General features: G+C 52.9%; 1 long non-coding RNA gene across 1 annotated transcript; it reads left to right on the top strand.

Annotated features, from left to right (window-relative positions):
- The first annotated feature begins 6,386 nt into the window (after window positions 1–6,386).
- Window positions 6,387–7,844, top strand: LOC115274334. The gene is made up of 2 exons (XR_003901184.1): window positions 6,387–6,608; window positions 7,176–7,844. It is a non-coding gene; the product is annotated as an uncharacterized LOC115274334 (long non-coding RNA).
- The last annotated feature ends 1,343 nt before the right edge of the window (window positions 7,845–9,187 follow it).

Below are 9,187 nucleotides of genomic sequence, written 5' to 3' on the forward strand. Positions count from 1 at the left end.
GTCATCAAAGACTCGGAGGCGCCACTAGCAGGGGTGCCCACGGCCCGGGGCTGCCTTCCATCCATGGCAGCAAGAAGCCCTTGCCTGGGGGCTGGCCCGGGCTCTCTCTCCACCTGCTCCTGGAGAGACACTGGGGTGGGCATATCATCTCAGAGCAGGGGTGAGGGTTCACAGAGGTGTAGCCCAGCTCCCGGGGTCCCCTGTCCGGGGTGGCCTCGGAGCTCCTCCAGGTCTGACACGTGCTCACCTTCTACGCCCCCGAGGCCCAGGGCAGCCTTCGAATTGGCATGACCCACAGCGAATTCTCTTCAGGGGCCTCCCCCCTCTCTGACACCCCCTCTCCAGGGCAAGCCTGACTCAAAACAAGAAACAACCGAAACCTCATCCCCACTGTTAAAGAATGCACTAGCGGGGCACCTGGGGGGCTCAGTCCGTTAAGCGTCTGACTCTTGATTTCGGTTCAGTCATGGTTTCACCTGTTAGTGAGTTCGAGCCCCGTGTCGGGCTCCGTGCTGACAGCGTGGAGCCTGCCTGGGATTCTAACTCTCTCTCCCTCTCTCTCTGCCCCTCCCATTTGCATTCTCGCCGTCTCTCTCTAAATAAATACACTTAAAAATGCATTATAATAGCGTAACTTTTCCAATAATAGTTTTCATGAGATTAAACCCACAGCACACACATTCCCTGGGAATAACGGTAGATTAAACATGGCAGAAATGTGCCGGAATTTCTTTAGAAATCAGACTGTTGGGGTGCCTGGGGGGCCTGGTCAGTTAAGCAACTGACTTCGGGTCAGGTCACAATTTTGCAGTTCATGAGTTCGAACCCTGCGTCGGGCTCTGTGCTGACAGCTCGGAGCCTGGAGCCTGCTTCAGATTCTGTGTCTCCCTCTCTCTCTGCCCCTCCCCTGCTCACACTCTGTCTTTCTCTCAAAACTAAATATTAAAAAAAAAAAAGAAATCAGCCTGTTGGCTTTTGAAGAGTGGCTGGTGACCGAGGGCACAGGCTACTGGGTCAGGCGGTGGGGGCTTTAAATCCAGGCCCTGCCTGACTTTGAGCAGGAGACATCCCCTCCCTGGGTATCGGCTTCCCCATCTGTGTAAGGCCGACGGTAACAATTCCTACCCACTGGCTTGTTGTGACGGTCAAATAAATCCATGTAACGTTCAGGAAGCTCAGCTACAAAGGTGCCCACACAGGCGCATGGGGGCCATTCCGGGGGCAGCAGAGACCCGGCCCGAAGCTCGTGGCCCAAGGTCAGACTGCTGTGCGTAGGCAGAAAGGCAAGACTGAAGCGGGAAACGTGTCTTAGGGAAACTGGGGATTTCCTTAAAACTGAGAGCAGGGATAAACTGGACTAGCCTCCCGCCTCTCCTCGCTTTGTTTTTTTTGTTTTGTTTTATTTTGTTTTGTTTTGTCTGACAAATACAGGGTCTCCTTTGCACTCTATTTCCTAATAGAGTAAACTCCGTGATCCTAAATGCAAACACACTGATCCAGCACAAACAAGTGCTTGCTTCCTGAGGCTTCTGGGGAACTGGGTGAGGGAGGGGTTGCTCAGGAGAGCCACCAAGGCTCCAGAAGGCAGAGCAGGTTTGGCCCGACAGCCCCGCAGAGTCAGTCCACTCCTCCTTCCTCGTTAGACTGTTCATTCGTTCAGTGGCTTAGTGAGAACCGTCTGGAAGTCTGGGACCTTGCCTCCAGGGACCTCACGTGCAGGGGACACTCAGGGCAGCGCTGCTGGGACGTGCCAGCTACCGGGGGCTCTGCGAGGGGGCACAGCAAAGACCCTGGTTCCGGGAAGGCTTCCTCTGGGAGGCGTGTGCAAACACAGAAATGAAGACCAAGGGAAGGATGTCAGCCCAGCAAAGAGTAAGGGGTGTGCACCAAACATCTGTAACAGCGTGGAGTCAGAGAAGCCACAGGAGCTATAACATTGACGGGGTCACCTCTCCGTGGCTGCAAAACCATCGTTGGGGCAAAGCGTGTCCCTGGGGAATCGCTGCACTACCCAGCTCCCCAGACTCGTCGAAAGGAAGCTGCCCCAGAGCACCCCGACCTTGTCCAGCCCCAGCTCAGCTCTCTGTGCCTTAGTTTCCCTTGCACCATTGTCAGGCCACTTGGATATGCTCTTGGCCTTGTTCTCTTTCTGGTACTTTTGTCTGCTCCCCATCTGGGACTGGAGCAGTCTCTTCGAGACTCCCAATGTACATGCATTCTTTCTGTCTTTTCGGCATCCATTCCCTTCACTTTTGGTTTTGGGCCATGGATATGCAGTTGGGTCTCCGTCTATAATCCTGGGGAGGGTCCTGGCAATCGGGCTGCTTTGAGAACGCTGTGTGGGCATGTGGATGATTAATCCTGTCATTATTGGTATTGGTTTGACTTTCATGTCGGAAGGCTAATTTGGCTAGGTATAGAATTGTAGGCTGGCCTTTGTTTCCTTCCGGAAGGCATTCTATTGTCTTCTAGCTCCCCTTGCTTTCCTTGAGTTCATCTGTACTTCTACTATTGCCTCTTTGAAGGTAATAGGACTTTTCTTCTGGCTGTTTTTAAGATTTATTCTTGGTCTGTGGCTTTCAACAGTATTAGTACGACTATCATGCCTCAGTTTTGTTTTCCTTGTATTTATCTTGTATGGGGTTCAAACTGATTCTTGAGTTTATGGTTTGATGCATTTCATCAATTATAAAAATCTCTGGTTCTATCTCTTCAAATATTTCTTCTGCTTTTTTCCTCTTATACCAAAACTTTGATTACATTTATATCACTTTTCTGCCATGGCCCATGTATCACTTACAATTTTTATTTTCTACTTCTTTTTACCTTGATTCTTTGGTCTGGATGTCTCTTCTGACTCATATTCCAATTCACAAATAACCTTTTTGGTTGTTAAACTCATTCCTTGCACTCTTTAACTAACTTATTATACTTTTCATTTCTGTAATTTCCATTTGGTTCCTTTTTTACATGTCCCAGTTTTATGATTGATCTTGTCTTTTAATTATTTCAAGATATTGATCATATTACTTAAAAAATCTCCACTATTTGTATTTCCTGAGAATCTGATTTATTGTCTGCTCCCAACCCCCCGTTTTTGGTCATGTTTTGGCCTTTCAAATACCTGGTTATTCTTGATTGAGTGTTGGACATTGTTAAATGAAAATTTCTTGAGTTCCTGTGCAGTTTTTTTGAATGATGTTATTTTCCTCCAGAAAGGGATCAGTTATACTTTTGGCAAGCAGCAGCTCCAGAGGAATGTACCTCACATGATTATGGTTTGATATAATTTGAAGGTTTCATCTCTCTTGGGCATGACCGTTGTCTAGTCAACCCTTACCCTTAAGGCAAAGCCTGTCCAAATGCCAGTCCCAAATTCAGGAACATTTCTCCAAATTTCTTCTCCTCAGCAGTCCTTGAATTCTCATGTTTGGCCTTGTGAGAATGTTGTAAACTCTGTTCAACCTCTTAGCCTTTTAATTGTTGATTTGGAACTAGCAATTGGCTCTAGGGGAACTGACATACCTGACACTCAGCTCCTACCTCATGGTTTCTTTTTCTCCCAGATTCTGCCTTACATGGTCTTACTGCTTTATAACTCATTCATGCCTTCAGACAAATATTTTGGAATTTTTGTCCAGATTTTCCTATACAGTAAATCTTGGATTTTGAGTAACTTGTTCTACAAGTGTTCCACAAGGTGAGTGAACATTTCTAATAACTTTTAACGTGATAAACAAGCAAGGTCTTGCAATATGAGTAGTCCATGATGCTGAACGTCACGTGATCACAGCTGAGCCTACGCTTCTCTCTCTCTCTCTCTCTCTCTCTGCAGGATTGTGGGTGATCAGCTCCCATGCTTGGATGCTTGGTCTCAGGCAGAAGTCAGTGATTTTCCAGGACATTGGAAAGTGCCCACAACTGGAACTGGTGTATTTTTTGTCACTTCAAAGCACCTGTGGACAGTCCCTTGCTTTTCCATGTAAGAGTAAGTTTAGGTGGGGCACCTGGGTGGCTCAGTTGGTTAAGCTTCCAACTTTGGCTCAGGTCATGATCTCATATGAGGCTCATGGGTTTGAGCCCCACATCAGGTTCTGTGCTGACAGCTCAGAGCCTGGAGTCTGCTTCAGATTCTGTGTCTCCCTCTCTCTCTCTCTGCCCCTCCCCATTCATGCTCTGTCTCTCAAAAATACATAAACATTAAGAAATTTTAAAAAAAGAGTGAGTTTAGGAATGCTTTGATTCGTTCTAGGTCAGGCTGCCTGCAGATACAGACCCTTTCCTCTGCTGCCTTACTGCCAGTTACATTAAACACAATAGATGACAAGAGTTTATTAATACCATACTGTAGTCAGCATCCGTGGGAGCATATACAATGGTCCTTGTGCAGGAAAAGTTCCACTGAGCCAGCAGACAGCAGTGACTCCATTAGTGATACTGGAAGGTGTCCTACACAATACCCCTCCTCTCTCTCCTCTCTCTCACAGCAGACATGAAGATTTTCAAAGGTAAGTGCAGGTTAGTTAATTTTTCTTTTATTTTGTATTTGCTATTCTGTATTCTATTATAGTACTGTAACCATTTTTATATGAATATTTCTGGGTTGTTGAATTAAATCATGAGTTTCCATTATTTCTTATGGGGAAATTCACTTTGATATACAAGTGCTTTGGATTACAAGCATGTTTCTGGCACAAACAGGTTTTACTGTATTTTAAGTAAGAGGATTGGTTCAAAGATCTTGGGCTCCTGGAAGAACTCCACCCTCCAAATTGTATCCACGAAAAATTGGAAGCAACTTAAACCCAACAGTAAAGGATTCACTGCAATACACCCGTGTAAGTGGAATAATACACCTGAGTGGCTCAGTCAGTTGAGCGTCCGACTCTTGGCTTCAGCTCAGGTTATGATCTCATGGTTCGCGAGTTCGAGCCCTGTGTCAGGCTCTGTGCGGCCCATGTGGAGTCGATGTGGGACTCTCTCTCCCTCTCTCTCTGCCCCTCCCCTGCCCCGGTATCTCAGAGCACAGGTGTCCCCAGGGCGCCCAACACTACCTGGTAAGTGTCCTTGGTCGTTTCAGATGCATATACTTTGGTTCCCTGGTTTTCTGGATCTGAATTTGGGGTCTGTGGGGGCCTGGCTGTGTCTCCTGAATGCTTCGTCTGCGGCCCAGGGGTCTGTGCCGCGTCTCACCGGCACATGTCGATGAAAGTATATTGACCGGTCATTGCTCGCCAGTCACCAGACTCACTGTACCAGATTATGAAGTTTCCGTGCTGGAAGGGAGCTTGGAGACCCTTTCACTAAGTGAAGCATTCTGCATAAGACACACACACCTGCGCGCACACACACATGCATGCATGCACACACGCACACGCATGCACACACGCAAGCACACGCACACACACAAGCACATGCACACACACGCACAGACACAAGCACATGCGCCCACCTGTATGCATGCATGCACACAGATGCACACACGCACACACGCATGCACACACACAAGCACACACATGCACACACGCATGCACACACACAAGCACACACACACGCATGCACACACACACAAGCACACACACACACACAAGCACACGCACATGCACACACACACAAGCACACACACGCACACACACAATCAGCCGGGCTGCTCTCCATGAAGAATGCCTGTGTGTGCGCACGGCGTGGATTTCTTGCGGTCTCCTGTCTGCCCACCACGTAGCTTCCGGGGAAGGTTTGTGGACCCTACTGCTACATATAAAGCAGAGATGCTTCTGGGCCTCTCTGTTTAAGTGGGACCCTTCCTCCCCACCAACTAGGCGCGGTCACTGCATTCTCTCCTCAAGGCGGGACACTCCCGTCTTATCCCCTGCCCCACAGGGAGCGGCCTTGATTCTCTGTTTAATTTCTGCATCTTCCAGCGGAGTCTAATCCACACAAGGGCGGGGGCCCTGTTTATTCTGGTCACTACGTTCTCCCAGCGTCGTGTCCTCCCCGTGTGGAGCCAGCAAGTTACTAGCCTCTTGTGTCTGTCTCCTCGCCTGTAAACTGGGGTGCGTTAACAGGGGCACGTCGTAGGGTCTCTGAGAAGGAAAGCGGTACCACGTGCAGAGTGCTTACAACAGCAGCCGGGGTATCATCAGTGCTGCCTGTCACCGCTGATGCTGTCACCGGGGTCCGAAAAGCAGGTCTCTTACGGCTCCAAGAGCTTCGTGCCTGACGAGGAAACGCACCCGTCTCCCCGTGATGGGGCTCAGCGGGCCAACCCTGCTCAGAGGCTGACTCACTTCCCGTTTCTCGCCTCTGCTCACTGTCCACGAGGCCGCTCGCTGGGTTTCCCCATCATTTTCTGGGGTGGTAATCGAGCAGGAAAGCGTGGCTTCCTGTTCACTTCCTGCTAAACCTCAGGCTCTGGCCGGGCCTTGGGAAACCCCGGTGCACGGCCCAGCCAGCAGCGCAGACTGTGTGCAGAAGCCCTCAGTGTCCAGGTCCCCGGCCCTGGGAACGCGACACCGAGAGACAGCCTGCCCCCCGTGGGTCAAGCCAACCCCAGGTGTCAGCCTGGCCCCGGGGGACTGGACACCTGCTCTGCAGCCGTTTGGCTAACGGTAAACTTTCACGACGCAGTGCAAAAGCCATTTAGCACCTTTAAAGAAATTAGAAATGGGTTTTTCGCGTGTGGCGGTGCTGAAAATTGCGAATAATGACAGAATTATTAAGAGTAGGTCTCCTGGCCTTGCGCGCTTAGTCGCCTCCGGTCTGTGAAGCTAAAAAATAAGCACCATCGACTCCAAATATGCAACAGTCTTGGGAGCCTGGGAGAATGGCTCCTGGTTCTTTGTTTATTGGGCGTGAGACGTGCTGTCTGGGTTGAGGGGTCCTGGGGGCGTGAGAGCGGAGAGCTGGGGGCCAGGGGCCCTGCTTCCTGCCCGGTTCCACTCTCTCCCCGCTAAGGAGGCAGTTTGAACTGGAAGGGCAAACAGGTCTGTGCAGTGACCTTCCAGGGTCCCCAGTGGCCCTGCAGGTGGCCAGCTTCCCTACAAGCGAGCCAAGTTGACTAGATCTCTCCCCGCAGGACTTCCCAGAGCCTTTAGTAGAGTTGCAATGAAACACTCACGCTGAGCCATCCCAGGGCTGCAAGCTTTGCACCTGTCCTCTCTTGTCTTTATCGGCAGGTGTGGAGGAGCCGCTGGGCGTGGAGGTCACAGACAACCGCTCTTCTGTTCCCGGGGCTTGTGAGCGGAGGCGCCGTCCTCACCGTGGATCCGACCACGGGCCCTGTGCCCTCACACTGCCTGCCTGTCTTGTCCGGAGACCCCTGCACCCAACCTGGAAACTGCAGTCCTGCGCCGTTTTCCACATGGGAAGATGGAGGCTCCTCTGGGCCTCTGAGCAGACGAGGGCACGGCTCCTCTCCTCCGCCCTCCACTCCCCCACTCTCGGGTGGGGCACTGGAGGAGGAGTGTGCATTCACTCGATTGTGCCAGCTGGACCATTTGCAGGTGTATCGGTAGAATGTGCCCTCAAGCGCCTTCCTGCTCGGGTTCAAATCTCGGCTTTCCCACCTGGCTGTGCAGCTCTGGGCAAGATATTAACCCCTCTGAGCCTTAACAGTCTCAGCTCCTTAATCACGGGTTTGACACTGTTAATGGGGTTAATATATGCAAAACGCAGAAAAGTCGTGAGACGAGGGCCAGGGGATTTTCCTCGCCCACCTGGGGCCCAGAGTCTGTCCTACTCCAGAGTTGGGTCAGCCAGGCTCCTGGCTCTTGTCCGGAGAGAAATAAAGTTGGCAATGAATTCTTCCAGAAGGAACAAAAGCATCTGGGAGGCTCGAAAATACACTCCTCTTCTCTGGTGCATTTTAATGAGTGGCCAGCAGATGGCAGGAGCGAGCTATGGACGGGCCCGTGCCTCCAACCGTGGGGCAGAAGCAGTGGCCCCTGAAAACCCCGTGGGGCTTGGTGGTCCTATTAAGAGATGGCCAGTGAGACCGCCCTCCTTTATTTGAGGCTGGAGTCTACACCGGCTCGGCACTGGCCTCATGGCTGACACCGACGGAGGGCCCGGGGCTCCCACTGTCAGCCTTGTGCCGGAGCACCGGCCGCCTCTCTCTGCTCCCTGACCGCAGAGACCTTTCTGGCCGGTGCACCAAGGCCTGGGGACGGTCGTGGTGACAGCGTGTCCCCGTCATGATGTTGGAGGGCGTGGACCATAACTCAAGTCCACAAGGCCAGTTCTGGCAGTGTCACTTCACAGGTATTGACAGAACACGGGTTCTGTGCCTGCCCCCTCCCGGGGCTCGGGGACACGGCGTGAAAAGCACATATCAGGTCCACGCCTGACAGGGCGCTCACATTCCAGCCGGAGAGACAGAAAACTGGTGAGGGGTTAGGATAATGTGGGACCCAGCCGGGTGCAGAAGGAAAACTGGATAGAAGAGGCGGCTAGTGGGCTCCGAGGGACTTTACAGGGGGGCCGGGGAAGGCTGAGCCCGGGAAGGGAGGTCCAGGTAGAGAGAGACCAAGCAGACCCTGGGCGGTGGGGTGGGCTTCCGGGGATCCAGAACTAGAGAGGAGGCCCCGGCGGCTGAGCTGAAAGCCTGAGGGGGAGGGGAGGGGTGCAGGGGTGTGGTCACCTGTAGGCAGGGTCAGGGGTTGGGACCCTGCTCCGGAGAGTCTGAAATTGCCCAAGTGGCCAAATGCAGAGACTTCACATGGTCCAGTCTGGCCGCTAAGCAACGTCGCCGGGGTGGGTCCCTGAGCTCACAGACCCCTCACTCAGCGGCCCTCCCTCCAGGCGGGTGGGTTGTCCGGGTGCAAATGTCTTCAAGCCAACTGTCTCCGTGACATCATTCCTCCCGCAAACACTGGGCTCCCGTGGTCGGCTGCCTGGCTCCCCCTACCCTCCCCCGCCATGTATCTGGCTCCCTGCCTGCTCCCCCTTCTCAGGCTAGCCAGGCCCCCTGGCCCACCAGCTCCCCCGGCCCCCCAGGCCTAGCCGGGCCTCCCAGGCCCCCAGGCCTCCCGGCCCCCCAGCTCCCCGGCCCCCCAGGCCTAGCCGGGCCTCCCAGGCTCCCAGGCCCCCTGGCCCCCCAGCTCCCCCGGCCCCCCAGGCCTAGCCGGGCCTCCCAGGCCCCCAGGCCCCCTGGCCTCCCAGCTCCCCCGGCCCCCCAGGCCTAGCCGGG

The sequence above is a fragment of the Suricata suricatta genome, chromosome 12 (assembly GCF_006229205.1).
Source record: "Suricata suricatta isolate VVHF042 chromosome 12, meerkat_22Aug2017_6uvM2_HiC, whole genome shotgun sequence".
Taxonomy (NCBI): domain Eukaryota; kingdom Metazoa; phylum Chordata; class Mammalia; order Carnivora; family Herpestidae; genus Suricata; species Suricata suricatta.